We start from the raw sequence: 25666 nt of genomic DNA, 5'->3' as shown, positions 1-25666 counted from the left end.
GGTTTGTATAAAAGATCTCGTAGATGAGATAGTCCATTTTCTGACAGTCTCTTACCCCCATTAGCCTAAGCAGATCCATCTTTTTCCTCTTTTCCTTCTGAGTTATTGTTGTCACAAATTATTCTGCTTTGTGTTGTGAGTTTATGACTAAGTTCAAGTGTTTATAGTTACTTTTGATTCTTTCCTTCCATTTGTCTTCTAAGTTATTATTAAGTATTTGCTACCCTGTTCTAGAAGAGAGCTGCAGTTTTCTGATTTTATGTGTCTGTTTATCTCCTTGCTCAAAACTTTGTAGAGTTTTGCCTTTTTGTTTCATGTATTAGGGCTTCCTTGATCATTTTATAGGAGAGGTCTAGTGGTAATGAACTCCCTCAGCTTTTGTTTATCTGGGAAAGCTTTTATTTCTCTATTGTACCTGAAAGATAGTTTAACTGGATGGAGTATTCTCGGCTTAAAGTTTTTGTCTTTCAGTATTTTGAATATATCATTCCATTCTCTCCTAGCCTGTAAGATTTCTGCTGTGAAATCCACTGAAAGCCTGATGGGGTTCCTTTATAGGTTATTTTCTTCTGCTTTGCTGCCCTTAGTATTTATCTTTGTCATTGAATTTTGCCAATTTTACCATTATATGCTTTGGAGAAGATCTTTTAGCATTGATGTATTTAGGAGTTCTATTGGCTTCATGTCTTTGTAAGTCCAGTTCTTTCCCCACACTTGGGAAGTTCTCAGCTGTTATTTCTTTGAACAAGCTCTCTGCTCCTTTCACCCTTTCTTTTCCCTCTGGAATATCTATAATCTTGATGTTGCTTGTCCTTCTTGATTTGGATTTTCTGAAAGAATTCCTTTTCTTTTTAAAAATCTTAGTTTTCTCTTCTCCTCCACCTGAAGCGTTTCTATACTTCTATCCTCTAAATCACTGATTCTTTTCTCTGTAATGTCAGCTCTATTTTTCAAGGATTATAGATTATATTTTCTCGTTAATTGTGTTCTTCATATCCAGAATGTCAACGTGCTTTTTTTATAGTTTCAATCTCCTTGGTGAAGTATTCCTTCTTCTCATTAATTTTGTTCCTGAGCTCATTGAACTGTCTTTCAGCATTTTCTTGTAACTCATTGAGTTTCTTTATGACAGCTATTTTAACTCTCTGTCATTTAGATTGTAAATTTCTGTAACTTCAGGGCTGGTTTCTCAAGACTTGTCATTTTCCTTTTGCTCTGAAATGTTGCTGTAGTTTTTCATGGTGTTTGATGAAATAATCCTTTGCTGGTGGATTTGTGGTACTACGAGGTCACAGATTCCACCTGCTACAACTGGAGCTGTGTTTCTGACCACAGCCCATCTGCTGGAAGTTGTAGGGGTATGGTAGGAATTCCCAGTGGTTGAGAAAGCTTTCACACGTGGGTCCAGAGTTGCCACTGCCTCTTCTTTCACCACTTCTTACTGTTGTTCTTAGGTTCTTTCCCACTTGTGAGGCCACAGTGGTACTATGGATGCTCCTGCCAGCTGGGAAAGCATTCACATGTGCACAAAGATCTGCCACCACTTCTTATTACAGTCACACTGGCCAGTGCTTGGTGAGTGGTGTTTCTTCATGGGGTCTGACCTTGGCCCAGTCATTGGGACGATAGTAGCATGGTGGGCTTTGCTGTCAGCCAGAAATGTGTTCCTGTGTAGGCTCAGGGCTGCTTCCGCTTCTTCTTACCATCGCATAAAGGTGCATTCTCAATTGTGGGGCTGCAGAGGCACTATGGTTGCTCCTGCCAGTCGGGAAAGCATTCATGTGAGTCCACAGGGCTCCTGGGGAATGGTATGGGAGGTCTCACCTATCTCTACCACTTTCCAGGGGCCAAGTCCATCCACCTTCACATGTGGTGCTGTGTGGGTCTCTCAGGCATCCTGTTGTGCTGTCTGGGTATCCTCCATTGGTCACTGAATGTCCATTTAGATGTAGCTGAAAGGGAGAGAGATAAGGGAACAGCTCACTCTGCCATGTTGCTTACATCACTCTTCTGAAACCATCATTTTCCTGAAGCCCTACAAACTGAGGCAGGATAATTTAATATAACTTAGGAGAGATCACCATGATAGCCCAGGTTTAGACAATTTTCATACCAGTTGCTGTAAAAGCCTCTCAAAATGTTTACATGAATACTCAATGACATCATCAGAGATGTTTCAAACTGTAAAAGATGCTTTGACCCTGAGATCCAGAAATTTTCCTGACTGGGTGTCCCCTGGGGTCACAAACCAGTTTATAATTTGCTGCAATCATTAACCTTATTTTTCTTTTTGTTTCTATAGAAACACTCCTTATTAAATATCTAATTGCTCGCTTACACAACATAAGCAACAAAAGACTTAGAAAGAAACTTTGACCCTCTCGCTAGTCAGCAGAAAGTAGCTAGAGCAGTTATCACCCTATTTACCTCAAGGTTGAGGAATGTACAAAGAAAAAGGGAAAATTGAAACAGCACATAAGACATTGACCAACTTAAACTAGTTTTGCTTCCTTAAAACAGATTGTTGATTAATTAATCTTTGTTCAATAACAGAGACAACACTCTGCATGTGCATGTTCACTGTGCATGAACACATAGCCCAAGGATGACCCTGGAATCAAGATTCTTCCTTCAATAAGGAAAATATGGTTTTCAGAAGCCCAAGTCATTGGACTGCCATATATAGACTGATTCAAGACTAGCCAATCAGCTTACATGGACCCAGCAGCTGTAGCTTAGCAGCACCTCACATCTTAAATTTTGCCCCAAAACTTGGATTGGAGAGACAGATTTGAGATCCTTGCCTCTTGTACAGTAAACCTTGCAATAAAGCCTTTTCTTTTCTCTAAAACCAGTGCCATAGTATTGGCTTCTATGCTTGTCGGGCAGTGGGCCCTTGCTCAGTAACAATGATAACGCATACCTTTTGGAAGAAAGATGATTATTTTATCTGACATCCTTGAAATTTCTCTGATCCTAATTGGAAATCCTAGAACAATGTTTTGCCAAGAAAGGAAATGTCATTTCATTGGTAAAGCTCTTTATATATACTGATGTGAAAGCAAAACAATAAAAGATTCTGATCAAGACTCAGCGCCTAAACAGACCTACTTCTCCCTGGGGATAATTGTGCACCTTCAGGTAGCCTTTGTGTGTGCCTGGGAGTACAACTAGACAGCCATTGTTCTGGTCAATGTGCTCCACGGCTGTCCAAGCACAAATAGTGTTATTGCTGGGCCTAAGAGAGAAATAATGCAAATCTTGGGACAGGGGTGACGGGATGTCTTCTTGCCTGAAATGGCACCTGCTGTTAAAAGATGCTCGAGTCTCAGTATTCTCCCCACCACCTGAAAAGCCTATGATCTATCTCTGCCAAAGCCAAACAAATGCACCAACACTTAGAAAATCAGCCTCAAGAGATAAGAACCAAATTAACATGATCAAATCAACGTGGCGACTCCAGATCCTATACTTTTTTTCTGGGTTTCTGGTCATTGAGTACTTATGCAGACTATTTTCTAGCAAGTTGTACATATTTCATCAGCTTATTGTTATGCATTCCTTTGTAAATCTGGTTTGGGCACAGAGCTTAGTTTAAAAAAAAAGTTTGTTTAATTAAATTGAAGAAAGTGGTCAAATTTGAGGTCCCCTGATAGCATCCTAAGTGGCTGATGCAAAAAAATTAATTTATTAATTAATTAAATAAAAAGCCTTTCAGCGGCACATCAAACTGAAGGCATTTGGTGTACAATCACTGTGTAGAATCAGAGACACCTCAATCACATCTACATTTTCCCTAGTTTTGCTCTCTGAACTTGGTTCCGTGGCTACCTGATCTCTCCTGACAAGACATCCAGGGAGGGAGGGACTTGTTGAGGTTAAGCTACAGGCCTGTCACATAAACCTCTCCTGGAATCAAGAGGAAGAAAAGGTAGAAAAGAAGGAAGGATCGCTAATGGCCAATTTACTATTACTGGTAGAGCAGAATTTCTCAATGTGGGCCAAGAGCCACCTGCATTAGACTCTCTGGGGATGGTACGTAAAATGCAGATTTTTGAGTTCTACCTTCCAAATCAGGCTCTCTGAGAGTGAGGTCTTAGAAGTTCCATTTTGGATTCATGTCAGAATCATGGTGGAGTGACTTGTTTCTTTTGTCTCTCCCCTCTAAGTTAGAGCCATTAGGACACCCATATACCAATAAAGGACTCCCTGCACAGTACACCCAAATGCCTGAGAGATACATACACCTATACATGTGAAGTTGGGTTGACTGGACCTCTGGGAGGCATTAGAACTAGAGGAGCAGTCCCCTCCGCTCCAATGGTGGATATCCGAAATGCAGATACCCCTGGCAGTGTCTGTGGTACCCTGACCTGAGGTTTCAAAAAGTGCACCAGCATGGCACCAGCAACCAGAGCCTCTAGGAACAGATGTGGCACTTGTGGCTTAGCCCCTGCCCCCCTCTAGCAGTCGTGGGTGGCACCTGTGACGAGCAGGTCTCCAGGCAGTGGTGACCCTGACCCCAGGCCTTCCAACAGAAAGAGCTGCATCCCAAATGCATATAGTCCCAGGAAATGTGGTGGTGCCCTGACTTGAGTTTTCAAAAAGTGCTCTGGAGCTGGAGACCAGAGGTTGCAGGAGCAGAAACAGTGCTCATGGCTGAGCCCCTACCCTTCTCCCAGCAGTGACAAGTGGCACCTGTGACCTAAGTCTTCAGGAGCCATAACAGAACCCATGACCCAGTGTCCCATGGTGGAACCCCTGACTCTGGCTCTACCAGCAGTGGGGGCTGCATACAAGACCATAGGCCCCTGGCAGTGGCAGTGAAACCTGTGAACCCAGCACCCCTATTAGCAATTCTACCAGAAACCCCAGATAACCCAGGGGCAGAAGTACAGGTGGTACATGAAGCAACAGAACCTGAGCCCATGGAGAGCCCACAGCTAACCAGTGGTGGAACATACCACCCAGGCAACCCCAGAAGCAGCAGAGGTGCTTGTAACTTGGTGACCCTGGTGGCTACACCCACAACTGCAGCAACATTGTAAGCATCAAGGCACTAGCAACCTTAGATTCAAAAGCAGCACTGAAGATGCGTATGCCAGAGGCAGTGGAGGGTGAAAGGTGCATGCTCTCAAATACAACAAGAATCAGCTCAGAAGCAAAGGAACCAGAGCCTTACCCAAATGAGAAAGTTGGTTACTACCACAAGTTCTCCAGGAGAGGATCAACTCATCAAGCACCATGAAGAACTACAGTAACACTGCAGAACAGAAAGAGAATGGCAACTCTCCAGAAACCAAACTCGAAGTCAGAGAAGATTGTGACCCAACTGACAGAGAATTCAAAATAACTGTCATGAAGAAACTCAGTGAGTTAGAAGAAAACTTAGATAGACAGTTCAGTGAGCTCTGGAATAAAATTAATGAACAGAAGGAGTACGTCACCAAAGAGATTCAAACTCTAAAAAAAAAAAAACAAACAGAAATTCTGGAGATGAAGAACACAATAAGTGAGATGAACAATAAATTAGAAAACATTGGAAATAGAGCAGACGAAATGGAAGAGAGAATTAGCAAGCTTGAAGATAGAAATCTAGAAATGATTCATATGCAAGAGGAGAAAGAACTAAGATATTTCAAAAAATGGAGAATTTCTACAAAAAATATCTGACTCAATTAAGAAAAGCTACATAAGGATAATAGGTGTCCCAGAAAGAGAAGAGAGGGAGAAAGGAGCAGAGAACTTACTCAAAGAAATAATAGTTGAGAACTTCCCAAACCTGGACAAGGAACTGGATATACAAGTACATGAAGCTAATAGAACACCTAATTATATCAATGCAAGAAGACCTTCTCCAAGGCATGTTATATTAAAACTGTCAAATGTCAATGACAAAGACAGAATATTAAGAGCAACCAGAGAGGAGAAAAGAACTTAAAAAGAAACCCCCATCAAGCTATCAGTGGATTTCTCAGTATAAACTATAAAGGCTAGGAAAGAGTGCAACAATATATTCAAAATATGCAAAGGCAAAAACTATCAGCCAAGAATATTCAATGGTGAAAAACTGAAAGCTATACCTCTAAGAGCAAGAACAAGACAAGGATGCCCCCTCTTGCCCCTCTTATTCAATGTAATATTGGAAGTCCTAGCCAGAGCAATTAGGCAAGAAAAAGAAATGAAAGGATCCATATTGGAAAGGAAGAAAAAAAGTCACTATTTGTGGATGACATGATTCTATATTTAGACAACGCTAAAGAATCCACAAAAAACTATTCGAAATAATTAACAAATACATAAAGTGGCAGGATACAAAATCAACATACAAAAATCAGTCACATTTCTATACACAAACAATGAACTAGCAGAAAGAGAAATCAAGAATACCGTCCCACTTACAATCACAACAAGAAGAATAAAATACCTAGGAATAAATTAACCAGGGAGGTGAAATACCTATACACTGATAACTTGAAGACATTATTCAAAGAAATTGAAGAAGACATAAAGAAATGGAAAGATATTCTGTGCTCATGAATTGGAAGAATAAACATAGTTAAAATGTCAGTATTACCTAAAGCAATCTATAGATTCAATGCAGATTCAATGAGGTATCATACTCTCTGATTTAAGAATATGGTATAAAGCTATAGCAATGAACACAGCATAGTACTAGCAGAGAAACAGACACACAGATCAATGGAATAGAATCAAGAGCCCAGAAATAAACCCACACATCTATGGACAGCTACTTTTGGAGACAGGAAAGTCTCTACAATAAATGGCATTGGGAAAACTGGACAGCCATATGCAAAAGAATAAAAGTAGACCATTATCTTACACCATGCACAAAAATTAACTCAAAATAGATTAAAAACTTGAAAGTAACATCTGAAACCATCAAATTCCTAGAAGAAAACATAGGCAGTGTGCTCTTTGGCATCAGTCTTAGCAGTATCTTTTTGAATACCATGTCTACTCAGGCAAGGGGAAGAAAAGAAAAAATAAACTTCTTTATAAATAAATAAAGAAAAATGGGACTACATCAAAATAAAAAGTTTCTGCATGGCAAAAGAAACCATCAACAAAGGAAAGGATAACCCACCAACTGGGAGAAAATATTTGGAAGTCATATATCTGATATGGGGGTTATTTCCAAAATATATAAATAACTCATCCAACTCAAAAACAAAAAAATGAAGAACCTGATCAAAAAATGGGCAAGGATGTGAACAGATATTTTTCCAAAGAACATACACAGATGGCCAACAGGCACATGAAAAATTGTTCAACATCACTAATGATGAGGGAAATGCAAATCAAAACTACAGTGAGATATCTACTCACACCAATGAAATGACTATTAATAAAAAGAAATACATATAAAAATACACAACAAGTGGAGGAGAGGATGTGGAGAAAAGGGAACCCTCATATACTGCTGGTGGGAATGCAAACTGGTGCAGCCACTATGGAAAACAGTAGAGATTTCTCAAAAAATTAAAAATAGGAATAGCATATGATCCAGCTATACCACTTCTGGGTATTCATCCAAAGAACATGAAAACACTAATTCAAAAAGCTATATACACCCCTATGCTCATTGCAGCAATATGGACAATAGCCCAAGACTTGGAAGCAACACAAGTTCCAATCAATGGATGAATGGACAAAGAAGATGTGGTGTATATATATACACATGTAATCCTACTCAGCCATGAAAAAAGACAAAATCCTACCATTTGAGACAACACAGTTGGACTTTGAAGATGTTATGCTAAGTGAAATAAGTCAGATGGAGAAAGACAATTACCACATGACTTCACTCATATGTGGAAGATAAACAAACAAACAGATATGGATAACAGATTTGTGGTTACCAGAGGGGAAGGGGGCAAGGGGAGGCTGAAGGGAGTAAGGGGCATATGTGTATGGTGATGGATGGAAAGTAGACTTTTGGTGGTGAACATGATGTAGTCTATACAGAAGCCAAAATATAATGATGTACACCTGACATTTACATAATGTTATAAACCAATGTGACCTCAATAAAAAAAAAGAAGCTCCATTTTAGGAAGCTCAAGAAATTTTAAGAACAACTGTAAGATGTGACTTATAAGAATAGTTTTAATTTTGTTAGTAATAATAATGTCTTCTGATCAGGAAGGCAGAATCCACACTATCACAGTGAGATGGTTAATGAAGCTCAGAGATGTTGAATAAAAGGAACTCTGGTACATGAACAGTCATGGTTATTAAAGTGCATTTTTGAGAAGCCAGTCATCTGAAAATCCAGCAATAACCCTACAGTGAACATCTGAAACCACTATTACACTTCAATGTGGTTAGAATGTAAGCTATTTTAAGACTTCAATAAGTGTTAACATGTTCATTTAGGCAAAGTTTAGCAGTTATACATATGGCTATGGTTAGAACATAAACCTTATATACACTAATTAAACTTTTTTTTTTCGCTTCTCCTTAACAAATAAGAGCCCTTTACCAGAATCTGGAGGTTTGTTTATCAGCATTGTATGCGTGGCCATAATATTAGGTCCAGTGAAGCATTCCATGTATTTCAGAATCTAAGGGAAAAACAAAGTTGATGGGAAATCAGACGCACAAGCAAGTGACACTAAGTCCAACTATCTATACAGGAATCAAGATGCAATAGTTTAAAAAACCAATTGATATTTCACAACATTGCAAACAAAGCATGAAAAAGTCAGCAATTGGAAATCTACAACACTCTGAATTAAACAGGCTTTTTGGAGCCAGTTGGAAACCTAACCACTTTTTCTACAAGAAAGATATGAATTTCTATGAGATATCAACTAGGAGGGACAGGAATACCCTTCTTTCAATCTCAGCTGTGGACAGTTGTCCAGCGAGAAGGCAGCTTCCTCTCCTTCAGGAGCCTCGTCATGAGAAGGGAGCATGAAAGGACCCAGGACCTTTGCAGCTGTCGTGAGGAGCCCAGAGGAGAGCAGAGCAGCGGCTCAGAGGACACTTCGCAGTCAGTGCGGCCACTCACTCAACAACTCTTGACTGAGGTCTAGGAACCAGGCAGAGTGATGGGAAATGGGGACACAACGGTGAGCAGGATAAGCCGGTCCCTGCCCCATGGACTGTATGCTCTGGTGGGAAGAAGGTGTTAAACAGATAATGACATGGGGAATTGGGGTGAGACACGTGCTGTGAAGAAGCAGCTGCAATGAGAGCAGTGACAGCGAGGGCTGAAGTAGTCACTGGGTCTGGCAGCTCGGGTACTGCTCCTGCGTCTAACCCAGCTAGGGAGAGGAGAAAAGCAGAAGGAATCGACATTCTATACCTACCACCTTCCAGGGGCTTACATCAGGCTGTTTAATCCTCACAATAATCCCTGAAAAATAACGCCCTCGCTAATTAATAATCCTTTAAATGAGCACCCCACATATTAGCCTTAGTAGTAGGTTGCCCAACTTGGCAGAGCCAGTTAAATGAAAAAGATGGTCTTTAAACTCCATTTCTGTCTGACTCCAAAAAATGAAGCACATTCTACTGCTTTCTCAGTATTTGATCTCTGGTGTCAGAGGCACATTGGCAACTTGAGTATGAAATACTTGAAATGTTACAAATATCCTAGGAGTCAGGCCTCATACTTGTGTTTTTATGAAGACTGTCACTTTCTGGTGTTCACATAGGCTGGTATTTTCTAAACCTCAGTCATTCAAGAGCCATCCTCACCAGTTCTGCCATACTTTGCAGAATTTCCCAATATCTTTAGCCAATAAATTCCCAAAATTAAATTAATTCACTTCTTACTTAGCTTTATACTGATTGTAATATTCTTGAAATCATGGGCTTGGTGTGCCAGTTATTGTTTCCAATACACATTCAAATAAATACCCATTAAAATAATGCATCTGTCCTAAAAATCATTACATGAACCACCAGATACATGGTTCACACTTTCAAGATGTAGGAAATCTGAAAGTCCTAATAGTACTTCATCACCCACAAATTGCCTCTAATCTCAAGCTTTTCATCCTTGATCCACCCACACAGCTCCCACCTCCTAACAGGACTTGAGGTTGGGAGTATGGATGGTTCAGAGGGGACACTTCCCCTTTCATCCCAACCCAAGGTGCTGGACGCCACAGGTGGTTTACCTATACAGTCTTCTTCATGAGTCACATTTCCTAACAGCACTTAAGGTTATAATTTCTAATTAGTACTATATGCAAAGTGTCCTTTAAAAACCATTCTAAATAAATGGTTCCTAAGCTGTGGTATATTTATGCAATGTAATACTATGTAATAGTTTAAAAAGCAGGAAGTAGATCCATAGATACTTATATGGAAAGATCTCTAAGATTTACCATAAGTGGAAAAAACAAGGTAACAACCAGGATGTTCCCATATTACAGAAAAAGGATGTATACAAATGGGTTTGCGTATACATGAAATAATTCTAGCTGAATACACTAGAAAAGCTGAACAGTGAGTGGGGCTGGTGATGGGAGACTTTTTTTCATTTTATACCCTTCTGTACTACTTGGATATTTTCATAAATATGAATTACTATTAAGGAATAATAATTTAAAAAAACTAGTTTAATTTTAAAAACCAACTCTCACCTCTGATGACCAGATTCATAAAACAAACAGAAAAATAAATGAATTTACAATGACTAGCCTCAGCCGTTTCACTACTGTTGATATACCTGTATGGAGCGTGAGAAAGGATATCGCTGTCCTTAACACAGAATTCCTACCCTTTTTAACTTAAGATAATTAGTAAACTCTAGAGCAGAGTGTCTCACTATTGACACTGGGGTGGATAAGTCGTTATTTGAGGAGGGGGCTGTTCTGTGCATCATATGATCCCTGGGATCCATTAGCAGCATGCCCGGCCTCTACTATTAGTAGCCAGTAGCACAGCATCCCTCCTGTGTGACAAGCAAACATGTCTCCAGGCATCACAAATGTCCACCTCCAATTGAGAACCACTGCTCCAGGGCCACAGAAGAAAGATGATAGATAAGGTAAGAAAAGCTTATTTCAGAGGCAGGCATGCACATGGGCTATAACTTAAAGGGAAAGAAAACACAGGAAGATCTTGAACCTCAGAGAGAGTGCAGTATTTGAAGAGTTCCTCATCTTCTTGGAAATATTGGACCTTTGAAATCACTTTTTCTCTTGGGACATATTCTGATTTTGCAATGGTCACATCTCTCATTACCATTAATCCCATTGGTTTCATCTCCTTTCCGCAGATCCTTTCAAACTCATTCCTAGAAAATTAAATTGGCAATGATGTTGTTCCACTGGCTCCAAGCACATGCCTGGGCCCTGTTCTGTGGAAAGATGTGAAGATTTGAGGGTAATTTCTCTCCCCCAAGTTGGCCTCCAGCCCCAGGTTGAATAATTCTGATAAGAAGGAGGGAAAAATTGCCAACTTGGAAGTCCTGGTCTCCCAACTGTGAGGCTGCAGTTCACCACCAGAATTCAGATATTCCTTAACTTAGCAGATGAGTGGGGAATAGTTGTGCTTTGCTTACATCCAAAATTTAGAGCAAACAGATCCACAACACTTTTTATGTGCCAGGCCATTTCAATTACTCTCTCTCTATTTTACCTTATTTAATCCTAACTACAACTCTGTGACAGAAGTGCTATCATCCCTATTTTACGAATGAGCAAACAGAGGCAGTGACAGGTTCAGTAAGTTGCCCAGGACACACAACGTTCAGCGGTGGGGCTCAGATTAAAGCCAGCCAGTCTAGCTCCAGAGCCCACGTTCCCAACCACTTCCTAACAAATCAAATCACTGAAAAATATGTGAACTTGCACAGGCTAGTCTTTCTCCTGTTTCCATTACACACAGAAAACACATACTTCTATAAAATAACCAATAGCGTTACTGTACCTAAAGCGTTCACTATCAGCATCAGATACCAGATTTTTTTTTTTTTTTTTTTTTTTTTTTTTTTTGTGAGGAGATCAGCCCTGAGCTAACATCCGCCAATTCTCCTCTTTTTTTTTGCTGAGGAAGACGGCCCTGGGCTAACATCTGTGCCTATCTTCCTCCACTTTATATGGGACGCCGCCACAGCATGGCTTACCAAGCAGTGCGTCGGTGCGCGCCCGGGATCCGAACCAGCGAACCCCGGGCCGCCGCAGCGGAGCGCGCGCACTTAACCGCTTGCGCCACCGGGCCGGCCCCCAGATACCAGATTTTTAATTACGAGAAACCCATTTTCTTCATAAAATTTTCTCAGTCCTAGTGCCTGAACACTATTATCTTGAGTATACCTAGAGGAGAAAGAAAATCTCAAATATGTTTAATTAAAAAATCACAACGTAGCGATGTGTATCATAAACCTGAGAAACGTTCATAGTCATCCACCCAGCATTTCCATTTTGAAGACTTTACCCTCAGGACAAAATCCGAAAAAATTTAAAATCTTTAAGTCCAAAATATTAATTGCTGTCACCAAAAAAGGTGCATTAATGAAAGAATAATTAAGTAATTATATCATATCCACTCAACGGGATATGACTCAGGAATTAAAAATGAAGATCATATACCAACATGAACAACGCTTATTATAGCAAAATATGATTACAATTATGTTAAACCAAGACATTATTCATAAAAAAAAGACAAAGAAGTACAACAAAAAATACTTTTTTAACAGTGATTTCCCCTATGTAATGAAATTATAGACAGTTTTAAAAAATTCCTTCTATTTCTCTGATTTTAAAACTTTTTCTATAATGAATATTTTGATTTTTAAAATGGGAATCAAAATCAATAAATCTTATGTTCTTCATTGTCCAGTTCATGCATGCTCAGAAAAAACCAAGGTATCAAATTCCAAATAAGTTTACAGAGTACACACAAACTCAAATCACTCAGTCCATTCTTCTAGATGGGAATTGTGACTCTATGAGGACATTCCATGGAGATCAAGTTCTCTTCTTTAAAGGAAATTTGAGGTGAACCAAGATGCTACCTAATGTATCAATAAGGCGAAACTACAGGCTAATTTAAATGAGATATACCACACACGAATTATGCACTTTTTGATATTTTTCCTCCTTTCTGAATTTTAAAATACATAAAGAAAATTAAAGTCAGGGTCTTCACAATTTTCCATGATTGTTATAACTAGAACAAGTCCTAGAAATGGAGGAATGTATAATGAATCCTCATCAGGCAACATGGCATGTTGTATTTTATATCCTAGTTACCACTAGGAAAACCTTTACATACATTGAATGGTTAAAAATTAAAATTAGATGTACTGACTGGAATTGCTGAGGATGGAAACTGGCTGGAGGTACAGTCCCTGAAGTGGAGTGAGCTATCTGGTATGTGAATGAAGGCAAATAAAGTAAAATTTGAAGTCAATCTTTTCTAGAAACAACAGTCTGCCCTGGATTGGCTCTCACAAGGGAAGACTGGTCCTAAATGGACATCACGCAAGCTGCATACACACATAACCCCTAACAGTTCTGCACTACTGCTGACATCACTCCATTTCATTTTCACAGTAGCCTGAGGAGATGGCTGGAAGCCAAAAGCGTTGTCATCATTCCTGCTGCACAGAGCAGGAAACCTAGTCTTGTAAGGCTCAGCAACTGGTCCAAGGTCACCCAGCAGAAAATTGCTGATCCCAGTCTTGACCCACACTCTTTACTTCATAGCTTCCATCTGTTTTATTCCACATGACTAAACTTCCACTAAACTGCTGAGCAAATAATATTTGGAAGGTTCAATTCTAGAAGTAAAAAGACACATGTGCTATTCAAAAGAGGTGTTTAATTTAGTGGGATTCCAGTCCAACATATTAGAAACAGTTTGGCTGGTCATTAAAAAAAAAGTCTATAAAATTAAACAATGACTCCAAGAAAAGTATGATCACACAGTTGAGTATCTGACAGAACTGGAAACTCCGATTTTCTTTTCTATCCAGTAATCACAGATTATGGATTTAGCATCTCGTGGATTCTTTTTCTCTTCTCATGTTTTTCATTGTTTCTTTAGCTTAAAGACTTACTTTCAGAATGTAACTTCTCCTCAACATGTTATCATTTTTTAAATGATGTCTTTATATAATTGGGGACAGTATAACAGTCAAGGAGAGAGGCCGGCCAGGAGACAGAATGACAAGCTACTTTCTGTTTTCCCCAAGGCAAAGAGGTTAATGACATTCTTCAATTATTCTCAACCCTATGTGGTCACCAGGACATTCGGGACATTGGCCTACAGTTCAAAGATCTTTTCTCCTCTCTACCATTCTGATACTATGTTTTTCATTGCTGATTTTGTTATTCTTGGAGAGTTTTTTTAAATGATGTGGAAATGTTTACTATATAAAGTTAATAAATGTTTACTGTGTTTACATATAAAGTAATAAATGTTTACTATACAATGCTAGTAAACATGAAAAAATGGATGCAAAAAGCTGTACATATAGTATGGTCCTAATTATCTAATTATGCAAATGCATAGAAAAGAAACACACAAAAGGTTTACCAATAATAATCTGTGGTGTCAGCCATAATTAAAACAAGTCTGAAGAATTGAGACGATGTGTGGTGTAAAGAGATTTTTAATCTTTCATCATGAACAAGAAGCTGAAATATATGTGTGTGTGAATCCTGGAGAATATGAAAGGTTAAAATTGTCATTTATTGTTTGGATGGAGAAATGTCAAGAGGATCAGGGTAAATTATCTCATGTTACATGAAGATAAACCAACTGACAAACATTTAGACACTTCTTGATTACCTACTTTGTGCAGGACTGTCTACAGAGTACAGGGTAAAACAGAAGGGTGCAAGCAACCATTCATGTTAGCAAAGAGTTCACGGTCTAGTTGGAGAGAAAGACAGTAAGTATGTAGAAAGAACTTAGGTAAATTATGTTGTCTATAAAACCACTACCTAATCTTAAGAACAGAGGATTGGGCTGGGTGTGGAATTGATGAGAAGCTCAAGGAGATATATATACACATATATGCTCGTACACACACACACGCACATGCATACATGTGACAGGTAAGTATTTGAAGCATCAATACCTATGTGTGCTTTATTACTTTTAAAAATAAAGAAAAGCATAGTATAGGCATTCTGGTCTCCTTTTACAGAATAACAGTGTAAAATTTAGAATTCAGAAATAAGTCTTTTAAAGTCAATGATAAATTCAGACTGAAAACTGCTGGCTCATACATCTAAAATGAGAACAATTTAAACACTGGCATTTGTTAATCATAAGGCATGCAGAACTTGGAGACTACAACATACTAAGTTATCTTACAATCCTGAGCCAAAAAGAAAAAGTACATATTGCCCACACAATGTTTCAGTACCTGGACTCTATCACCAGAAATGCTTCAACTGAGTCCTTGTGAATAACAAGCTCACTTTTGAAATCACTTGTCAAATGACTCCGGTTGCCTGAAGGCATTACTTACCCAACCAGAGCCCAGCATCTTCAGGCTGTAGTCACTGGGGCCTGGGAATTTGCCTTTGACAAGCATCCCCAGGAGATTCTAAGGCAGGTGGTCTGGACCGCTCTCTGAGAAACACTGCTGTAAAGACCCGTTCTTCCTCCTCAGATCATATGAATTACATGGACCTCTAAGTAACCAATATTTTCTCTTTATAAATATGAATCCTCACGAAGATGATTTCCAGTGCATAATCCATTTAACACACCGGTCTCAGTGGGCTTGCCTCCAAGGAAATAAAAGCATTCAAGACATGATCTACATTGAAAGTAGTTCAGATTCAGTCATCACTAGTGTATTTTTTTTAAAAGCACAAAGGTATGCTCATCTCACTCAGAGGTTTCCAACACAGTTTACTTTGCAGACCATTGGTTTGTAACTTTTGAGGACCAGCATCAGTGTAAATCCCTATAAAGTGTCCAGTAATGGGCCAGCCTGGTGGTGTAGTAGTTAGGTTCGCCCGCTCAAATTTGGTGGCCTCACTTGGGTGGCCCAGGGTTCAAGGGTTTGGATCCCAGGCATGGACCTACACACCACTCATCAAGCCATGCTGTCGTGGCATCCCACATGAAAAATAGCGGAAGATTGGCACAGATGTTCGCTCAGGGCCAATCTTCCTCACCAAAAAAAAAAAAATGTCCAGTTAATTTCAGTTCTGTAGCTGCCTCTCAGGTTCTGCACACTGTGCTTATGCCTTGAGTTCCAGTTACCCACGTGAAATGGTTACCCATTTGGCTCCTGAAGGAGGCTGGGTCCATGGTAAAGCTTCTTTCAGGCTTCATCTCCCAAGTGGTGGTTTCCTTTGGCAAGAGGCTGATGGGTTCACAGGGCTTTGGTGCCGTGAGAAGGAAGCATTCAGAAACCTGCAGTGATGGGGGCGCTTTTGCTCTGACGCAGATGCTTAGGGGGTCAGTGCCCTTGGGCTTCACGACGGGAATCCCTCCTAATCATTTAGTCAGTTAAATATAAGGAAGCCACTGTTTTTAAGTAACACAGATAAACACCTTTGTAGATCACCTATTTGTTCTAGAACCACAAAATTTAATTCAAGAAAATATAGGTCCCATGAAAGACTTAAAAGTTTTATAAAACTAAAATCTAGTTTTCTCCAATAAATTGTACTTTAATCAAAACTCTCCCAATGCTTCGAAAATAATACTAAAAGGAGCATCTGATTATACAAGAGTAATAAAAAATTAAATATTTATTTGAACAATAAGTTTAAGCTTGAGCTGCTGCAGTGTTGGCAATGCAGATTTTTAAGAGATCACAAAAAGCGTGCCCCAAAAATACTGGTGCAAAGGACAAAATACTGCTAAGAATTATGCTAAATAGCGGATTATTTCAAGAAAACAAAAGGCCTAAAATCAATATACAAAATATAAAATGTGTTAAACACTACCATCCACAGAACAGTCTTTACGATTGATTATATTTAAAAATTATTTGTGTAGTTAATTATGTATGGAATTGCAAATGAGTATTATACATGAACCCCTTTTGGAATGCAATTCCTTGTTGCATTATAGAACATCTCATTATACTGCAAAAGTTTCCTTTTTGGCTCTCCATAAAGAAAACAGTTCATGAAACTACTGTAAATATTATGAAGGTAATAAAAAGAAAGAAAGAAAATTTCCCCTTTGTCTTCAAAGTGGTAAGCATTCCATGTAGAGGTAATCATTTGCCTTGTTTAACTAAGTGGACTGCTGGGAAATGTCCTGAGTCAAAGAGATGCTCTGAATCAGAAGATGAGGCTTTGCAAGTCAAAGATTCAAGGAATCATGCAACCCTCTTACTACTGGGATACCGTGGTGTCACTTACGAATTCTGTCTTTCCAGAACACCACTCAAGACACTTAAAAAAGATCAGACTCATAATGATAAACATTGATAAAATAAAAAGATACCAACTTTGACACTAAGACTGGTAATGTCTCTGCTACGTGAAAGCACCTTTAAAAAGAGCCTATGCAGCAAGAGATAAGTGTCTAAAGATTCAAAATGAATCAACAGTATTGGATAACAATATAATTCGCAACTCAGAAGGTGCCACAGGATTAGGTGCATCTTTGGTTAATGTAACAGTGAAAAAAAGGCAATGGATTTTGTTTTATTATTTGGCCCACCGGGTGACAGCATCCTCTAGGAAGACACTGAACCAACAGTTCAGTTGCCCTCTTGGAGTTTATTTCTAGAAAAGAGATATTTTTTAAGACGTGAAGTTGGGTGGTCCTCTGGAAAGTCTGGGACAGGCCTACCAGAGAACAATAAGCCCTTCTACAGGGCCGATGTACGGGCAGGGCTTTGTGCTCCTCATCTCTGGCTGCACCTCAGAGTCTTCTGTGGAGCTGCTTTAATTACTGATGATCAGGCCCACCCCAGATGACGTATTCAGGTTTCCTAGGCTTCGAGTCTAGGCATGGGTATTTTTTTTATTGTGAAATTTTTGTTGTACATTATTGTTTGTCAGTCACCATGTAAGTGCATCCCTCCATCCCTTGTGCCCACCCTCCAACACCGTAACCCCTGGTAACCACCAAACAGTTCTATCTGTCTATGTGTTGGTTTATCTTCCACATATGAGTGATAATCATTCACTGTTTGTCTTTCTCTTTCTGGCTTATTTCACTTAACATAATCATTCACTGTTTGTCTTTCTCTTTCTGGCTTATTTCACTTAACATAATACTCTCCAGGTCCATCCATGTTGTTGCAAATGAAATGATTTGTCATTTTTATGGCTGAGTAGTATTCCATGGTATATATATACCACATCTTCCTTATCCAATCATCAGTCAAGGGACGCTTGGGTTGCTTCCGTGTCTTGGCTACAGTGAATAATGCTGCGATGAACATAGGGGTGCATAAGCCTCTTCGGATTGTTGATTTCAGGTTCGTTGTGTAGATACCCAGTAGTGGGATAGCTGGATCATAAGGTATTTCTATTTTTAATTTTTTGAGGTCTCTCCATACTATTTTCCATAGAGGCTGCACCAGTTTGCATTCCCACCAGCAGTGGATTAGGGTTCCCATTTCTCCACAACCTCTCCAGCATTTGTTGCTCTTCGTCGTGATGATTATAGCCATTCTAATGGGTGTAAGGTGATATCTTGGTGTGGTTTTGATTTGCATTTCACTGATAGTTAATGATGTTGAACATCTTTTCACTTGCCTGTTGGCCATCTGTATATCTTCTTTGGAGAAATGTCTGTTCAGGTCTTCTGCCCATTTTTTAATTGGGTTATTAGTTTTTTTGTTGTTGAGATGCATGAGTTCTTTATTTATTTTGGACATTAACCCCTTATCAGATGTATGGTTTGAAAATATCTTCTCCCAACTGTTAGGTTGTCTTTTCGTTTCGTTGAAGGTTTCCTTTGCTGTGCAGAAGCGTTTTAGTTTGATGTAGTCCCATTTGTTTATTTTTTCTATTGTTTCTCTTGCCGTGTCAGACGTGGTGCTTGAAAATATGTTGCTAAGACCAATGTCGAAGAGCGTACTGCCTATGTTTTCTTCTAGAAGTTTCATAGTTTCAGGTCTTACATTCAAGTCTTTAATCCATTTGGAGTTACTTTTTGTGTATGGTGTAAGGTAATGGTCTACGTTCATTTTTTTGCATGTGGCTGTCCAGTTTTCCCACCACCATTTGTTCAAGAGACTTTCCATTCTCCATTGTATGTACTTGGCTCCTTTTTCAAAGATTAGCTGTCCATAGATATGAGGGTTTATTTCTGTGCTTTTGATTCTATTCCGTTGATCTGTGTGTCTGTTTTTGTGCCAGTACCATGCTGTTTTGGTTACTATAGCTTTGTAGTATATTTTGAAATCAGGGAGTGTGATACCTCCAGCTTTGTTCTTTTTTCTCGGGATTCCTAGCTATTCTGGGTCTTTTGTTGTGCCATATAAGTTTTAGGATTCTTTGCTCTATTTCTGTGAAAAATGTTGTGGGAACTTGACAGGGATTGCATTTACTTTCATTCTTTTGCAAGTGGCTGTCCAGTTTTCCCAGCACCATTTATTGAAGAGACCTTCCTTTCTCCACTGTTTGTCCTTAGCTCCTTTGTCAAAGAGTAGCTGCCCATAGATATGAGGTTTTATTTCTGGACTTTCAATTCTGTTCCATTGATCTGTGTGTCTGTTTTTGTACCAATACCATGCTGTTTTAATTACTATGGCTTTCTAGTATGTTTTGAAGTCAGGGATTGTGATGCCTCCAGCCTTGTTCTTCTTTTTCAGGATTGCTTTAGCTATATGGGGTCTTTTGTTACCCCGTATGAATGTTAGTATACTTTGTTCTATTTCTGTGAAGAATGTCCTTGGGATTCTGATTGGGATTGCACTGAATCTGTAGATTGCTTTAGGTAGTATGAACATTTTAACTATGTTTATTCTTCCAGTCCAAGTGCATGGAATCTTTTTCCATTTCTTTATGTCATCATTGATTTCACTCAATAATGTCTTATAGTTTTCATTGTATAGGTCTTTCACTTCCTTGGTTAAATTTACTCCTAGATATTTTATTCTTTTTGTTGCATTTGTAGATGGGATTGTCTTCTTCAGTTCTCTTCTGTTAGTTCATTGTTGGTATAAAGAAATGCAACTGATTTCTGTAAATTGATTTTGTACCCTGCCACTTGGCTGTAGTTGTTGATTATTTCTAACAGTTTTCCAGTGGATTCTTTAGGGTTTTCTATATATAGGATTTTTTCATCCTATGAAGAGTTTCACTTCTTCATTGTCTATTTGGATTCCGTTTATTCCTTTTGCTTGCCTAATTGCTCTGGCCAGAACCTCCAGTACTGTGTTGAATAAGAGTGGCGAGAGTGGGCACCCTTGTCTTGTCCCTGTTTTCAGAGGGATGGCTTTCAGTTTTTCCCCATTGAGTATGATGCTGGCTGTGTGTTTGTCATATATGGCCTTTACTATGTTAAGGTTCTTTCCTTCTATACCCATTTTCTTGAGAATTTTTATCATAAATGGATGTTGGATCTTGTCAAAAGCCTTCTCTGCATCTATTGAGATGATCATATGTTTTTTTTTCCTCATTTTGTTAATGTGGTGTATCACAGTCATTGATTTGTGGATGTTGAACCATCCCTGTGTCCCTCGTATAAATCCCACTTGATGATGGTGTATGATCTTTTTAATGTATTGCCATATTCGGTTTGCCAATATTTTGTTGAGGATTTTTGCATCTATGTTCATCAGGGATAGTAGTCTGTAGTTTTCCTTCTTAGTGTTGCTTTGGCTGCCTTTGGTATCCGGGTGATGTTGGCCTCATACAATGTGTTGGGAAGTGTTCCGACCTCTTCTGTTTTTTGGAATAGTTTGAGAAGGATAGGTGCTGAGTCTTCTTTGAAGGTTTGGTAAAAATCTCCAGAGAAGCCATCTGGTCCTGGACTTTTATTTTTGGGGAGGTTTTTGATTACTGTCTCAATCTCTTTACTTTTGATTGGTCTATTCAGGTTCTTTATTTCTTCTTGATTCAGTTTTGGGAGGTTGTATGAGTCTAGGAATTTATCCATTTCTTCTAGATTGTCCAATTTGTTGGCATATAGTTTTTCATAGTATTCTCTTACAATCTTTTGTATTTCTGTGGTATCTGTTGTAATTTCTCCTTTTTCATTTCTAATTTTATTTATTTCAGTCGTCTCTCTTTTTTTCTTGGTGAGTCTGGCTAAGGGTTTGTCAGTTTTGTTTATCTTCTCAAAGAGCCAGCTCTTTGTTTCATTGATCCTTTCTACTGTTTTTTTAATTTCAATTTCATTTATTTCTGCTCTGATTTTTATTATTTCACTCCTTCTGCTGACTTTGGGCTTTGTTTGTTCTTCTTTTTCTCATTCCGTTAAGTGTAGCTTGAGGTTGCTTATTTGGGCTTTTTCTTGTTTGTTAAGGTGGGCCTATATTGCTATGAGTTTCCCTCTCAGGACCACTTTTGCCACATCCCATATGAGTTGATACGGTGTATGTTCCTTTTCACTTGTCTCCAGTTCTGTCTCAGGAGTAATTTTTCCAACAGTAGTTATAAATTGGCTGTGTCTGCGGGAGGTGGTAAGTACAGAGTCCGCCTATGCCACCATCTTGATTTCTCTCTCCTCCTCTTCACTTGTCTCCAGATATGCTTTGATTTCTCCTTTAATTTCATCAATGATCCATTGGTCGTTTAGTAGCATGTTGTTGAGTCTCCACAGCTTTGTCACATTCCCAGTTTTTTCCTTGTAGTTGATTTCTAACTTCATGGCATTATGGTCTGAAAAGATGCTTGTTATGATTTCAATCTTCTTAAATTTATATAAGCATGCCTTCTTTCCCAACATATGGTCTATTCTTGAGAATGTTGCATGCACGCTTGAGAAGAATGTGCAATCTGCTGTGCTTGGATGGAGTGCTCTGTATATGTCTATTAAGTCCCTCTCATCTAGTTTTTCATTTAGGTCCATTATTTCCTTATTTATTTTCTGTCTGGATGATCTGTCCATTTATGAGAGTTAAGCGTTAAGATCCCCTACTATTATTGTGTTGTTGTTAACATCTCCATTTAGGTTTGTTAATAGTTGCTTTAAGTACCTTGGTGTTCCTGTATTGGGTGCATCTATATTTAAAAGTGATATGTCTTCTTGGTGGAGTGTCCCTTTTATCATTATATATTGCCCCTCTTTACTCTCATTACCTGTTTTATCCTGAAGTCAACTTTGTCTGATATAAGTATGGCGACACCTGCTTTCTTTTGTTTGTCATTAGCTTGGAGTATTGTCTTCCATCCTTTCACTCTGAGCCTGTTTTTGTCTTTAGAGCTGAGATGTAGTTCCTTGAGGCAGCATATTGTTGGGTCTTGTTTTTTAATCCACTCCACCACTCTGTGTCTTTTGATTGGAGAGTTCAGTCCATTTACATTTAGGGTCATTATTGATAAATGGGGGCTTGACCCTAGCTAATAAGATCTGAAGATTTCCTAAAGTAGCTATTTACATAGCCCTCCATGGCAGTCAACCAGAGCTCATTTCTGTTCTAGGCAACAAGTGTTGGCTCAGACACAGTGCTAGTCAAATCTATTCACAACAATTGCTTATGTCGTCCTGCCAGGTGGGGCCCGCAGGGAGGAAGAGGTCTCCACCACCTGCTGCCCAGCACCTTGCACACAGCAAGCCTGCGCCTCCAAGCAGATTGTGGCTTAGTCTGTTTTACTAGGGGGCAAGAATAAGCTAGCAGATTGTAGTGATATTTTAGAGAGATATTTAATCAACAAATACTTGAATCATGAAACAGCAGGGAAATTCTGGACATGACACATCTTGTGAGGACCTTTCCCTCCTCTGGTTCATAGTATTTCTCTCTGACCCATCAGCTTCTAGACACCCACGGTTTTACCCTCTAACTCCATTCCCAGTTCTCAGAGGTTGAGCCTTTGCACCAGTCTCTTGAATTCTGTCAGGGCCACCACTACTTTCACTTTGCTTTTACTGGTGTCCTCAAGGGTCACAGGTTTGGGGTGGCAGCACTACACAGGATCCATTTGGACATGTGGACCCCTGAATCGCTTTGTGAAGGACAGTCACCCAACTCACATTAACTGTGACGTATTGAAGGTAAACTTTTATTTTGTTGAGCCATGAGGATTTCAGGGTTTCCTTGTTACTATGGTATTGGTTAACTTACTGTAATACAGAAATCAACAGGCAATTCACAGAAATGCAAATACCAATGGATATATAAAAATGTGTTCAATCTCACTAGACTGGCAAAGTAAAGCAGCAATATGAAGTATTTTTGTTAACCTACCTAAATGACAAGGAAAATGAAATGGATAAAGTCCAGCTTTTTCTTTTTTCATCAGTGCTCATGATTACTGTCAAATGATTGAAATATACAATAAAAATTTTTTAACTCATCTGTAACTCAAGAACATAATGGTGGTTGCCAGGGGCTGGGGTGGTGGGGGAAATGGGCCTGTGTTGGTCAAAGGCACAAAGCTTCATTTATAAGATGAATAACTTCTGTTGATCTAATGTACAGCACGTTGACAACAGTTAATGTATACTTGAAATTTGCTAAGAGAGTAGATCTTAAGCATTCTTGCCTCACATGTAAAAAGATAACTATGTGAGATGGTGACTGTTGATTACTTGATTGTGGTCACCATTTTACAATATACATATCAAGCCATCCCACTGTATTCTTTAAATATATACAATTATATTTGTTAATTATACCTCAATAAAGCTGGGGATAAAAATAAAGTGAAATGAAATAATCTGTAACTCTACATCCTAGGAAATCATGTTTTTGGATAATACTTACTGATGGTAAAATGCTTCTATTATAATATAAGGTGAAAAAGATATGAATTTTATAAAATATATATGTATATATTCCAACTACACATGGAAAGAGAAAACTACATGAAACTTCAGCAGTGGTTTTCTCCTGGAGAGCAGGATCATGAGTTAATTTTAGTTTTAAAATTCTTTCCGTATCCTCAGTTTTTCTACAACACATGTATACTATATTCCATCACGAAACATCAGACCATTTAAATACATTTATTCAGGGCCGGCCCCGTGGCTTAGCGGTTAAGCGCACGCGCTCCGCTGCTGGCGGCCTGGGTTCAGATCCCGGGCGCACACTGACGCACCGCTTCTCCGGCCATGCTGAGGCCGCGTCCCACATACAGCATCTAGAAGGATGTACAGCTATGACATACAACTATCTACTGGGTCTTTGGGGGGAACAAATAAAAATAAATAAAATCTTTAAATACATTTATTCATTTATTATATTTATTTAAATATATACATGAATATGATTAACACCAAAATGGAACGTACATGAAGGACCATGGAAGCATGAAATTTCCAGGGAGACTGAGAGGTCTCTTTCTTTCTTCATTCTTGGGCAATTTAGCATTCCCACAGAAACTCCTCTTCCCCCAACAGTGTCTCTGGTTCCACCTCTCTCCCTCTCCTCTGGCCACACTCACTTCCTGTTGAAAAATTCCCCCTGCAAATAGCTAAGCCCTTGACAGGTATTTACCATCTTTCTCTCCAACTAGACTGTGAACTCTTTGCTAACACGAATGGTTACTTGCACCCCTATTTTTCCCTGTACATTTTAGACATCCCTGCCCAAAGGAGGTACTCAAGAAGTGTCTAAAGGTTTGTTGCTTGGCTTATCTTCATGTCAGGCTGGATAATGTACCCTGGTCCCCTTGACATTTCTCTGGATTCATACAAATATATACATATCTTTTAGTCTAGTTCATGCTGAAAGATTAAAAATCTCTTTGCACCACACATCATCTCAATTCTTCAGACTTGTTTTAATTATGGCTGATGTCAGAAATGGGATTGGAGAAAATAAGCTTACCTCTGTCTGGAAATTATTTTATAGAAATTTGTCTTATACCTACAATATACTTTAATTATATTTGTGCCCCTAGAAATATCTTTATCCTGTTTTTCTTAAATTATTTTCATAAGAAATAACCATGATCTTTACAGAACAGGTTCTGAAATTTTAATTCAAATCTAAAGGAATGAAAATGAGTGGAGTGTGTGCATGATCTTTTTTCTTATTTCCTTCCTGTCTACTCCACCTTTACCACAAAATACCAGAGATCTGTGGTTCTCAACAGGATGGGAGTGAGGGTAGAGCTATGTCAAAGTCACCTGGAAAGATTTTTCATTGGTTTAGGGTTCACCTATAAAATTCAGGACGAGCTCATCTTGAGAGCCTTAGCTGAATCATATCTGCCAAGACCCTTTTACCAAACAGGGTCACATTCCCCCTTTCCGGGGGTTAGGAAGTAGATATATCTTTTTTGGGAGGGGGCATGATCTATTGCATGGGAGAACAGGAATTCTATTCGGACACGTCTGTCAGAAATCCGAGTGATGATGTGAAATAGGCAGTTGGATACACAAAGTCTGGGATTTATTGGCGAGTCCAATAGAGGTATAAATTTGGGGATCATCAGTTTACACAAGGAACTTAAAGCCATGAGACTGGAGGAGATCACAGGAAAAATTTATAAAAAAGAGATGTCCAAGGACTGAATTAGGAGCCCAGAGGAGGAGGAAGAACCAGCACGGAAGCTGAGAAGAAGCAGGCAGTGAGGTCATTTCATGTTTCACTGGCTCCAAGGCTGCTCAGGCTCCAACA

General features: G+C 39.0%; 1 pseudogene; it reads right to left on the bottom strand.

Moving 5' to 3' along the window:
* Positions 1 to 3090: 3090 nt before the first annotated feature.
* On the bottom strand, positions 3091 to 13391 carry LOC131398891 (phytanoyl-CoA dioxygenase, peroxisomal-like; annotated as a pseudogene).
* Between the last annotated feature and the right edge of the window lie 12275 nt (positions 13392 to 25666).

The sequence above is a fragment of the Diceros bicornis genome, chromosome 36, assembly GCF_020826845.1.
Source record: "Diceros bicornis minor isolate mBicDic1 chromosome 36, mDicBic1.mat.cur, whole genome shotgun sequence".
Lineage (NCBI taxonomy): Eukaryota > Metazoa > Chordata > Mammalia > Perissodactyla > Rhinocerotidae > Diceros > Diceros bicornis.
The sequence above is the reverse complement of the archived record's forward strand: the minus strand, read 5'-3'. Positions and strand labels throughout refer to the sequence as shown.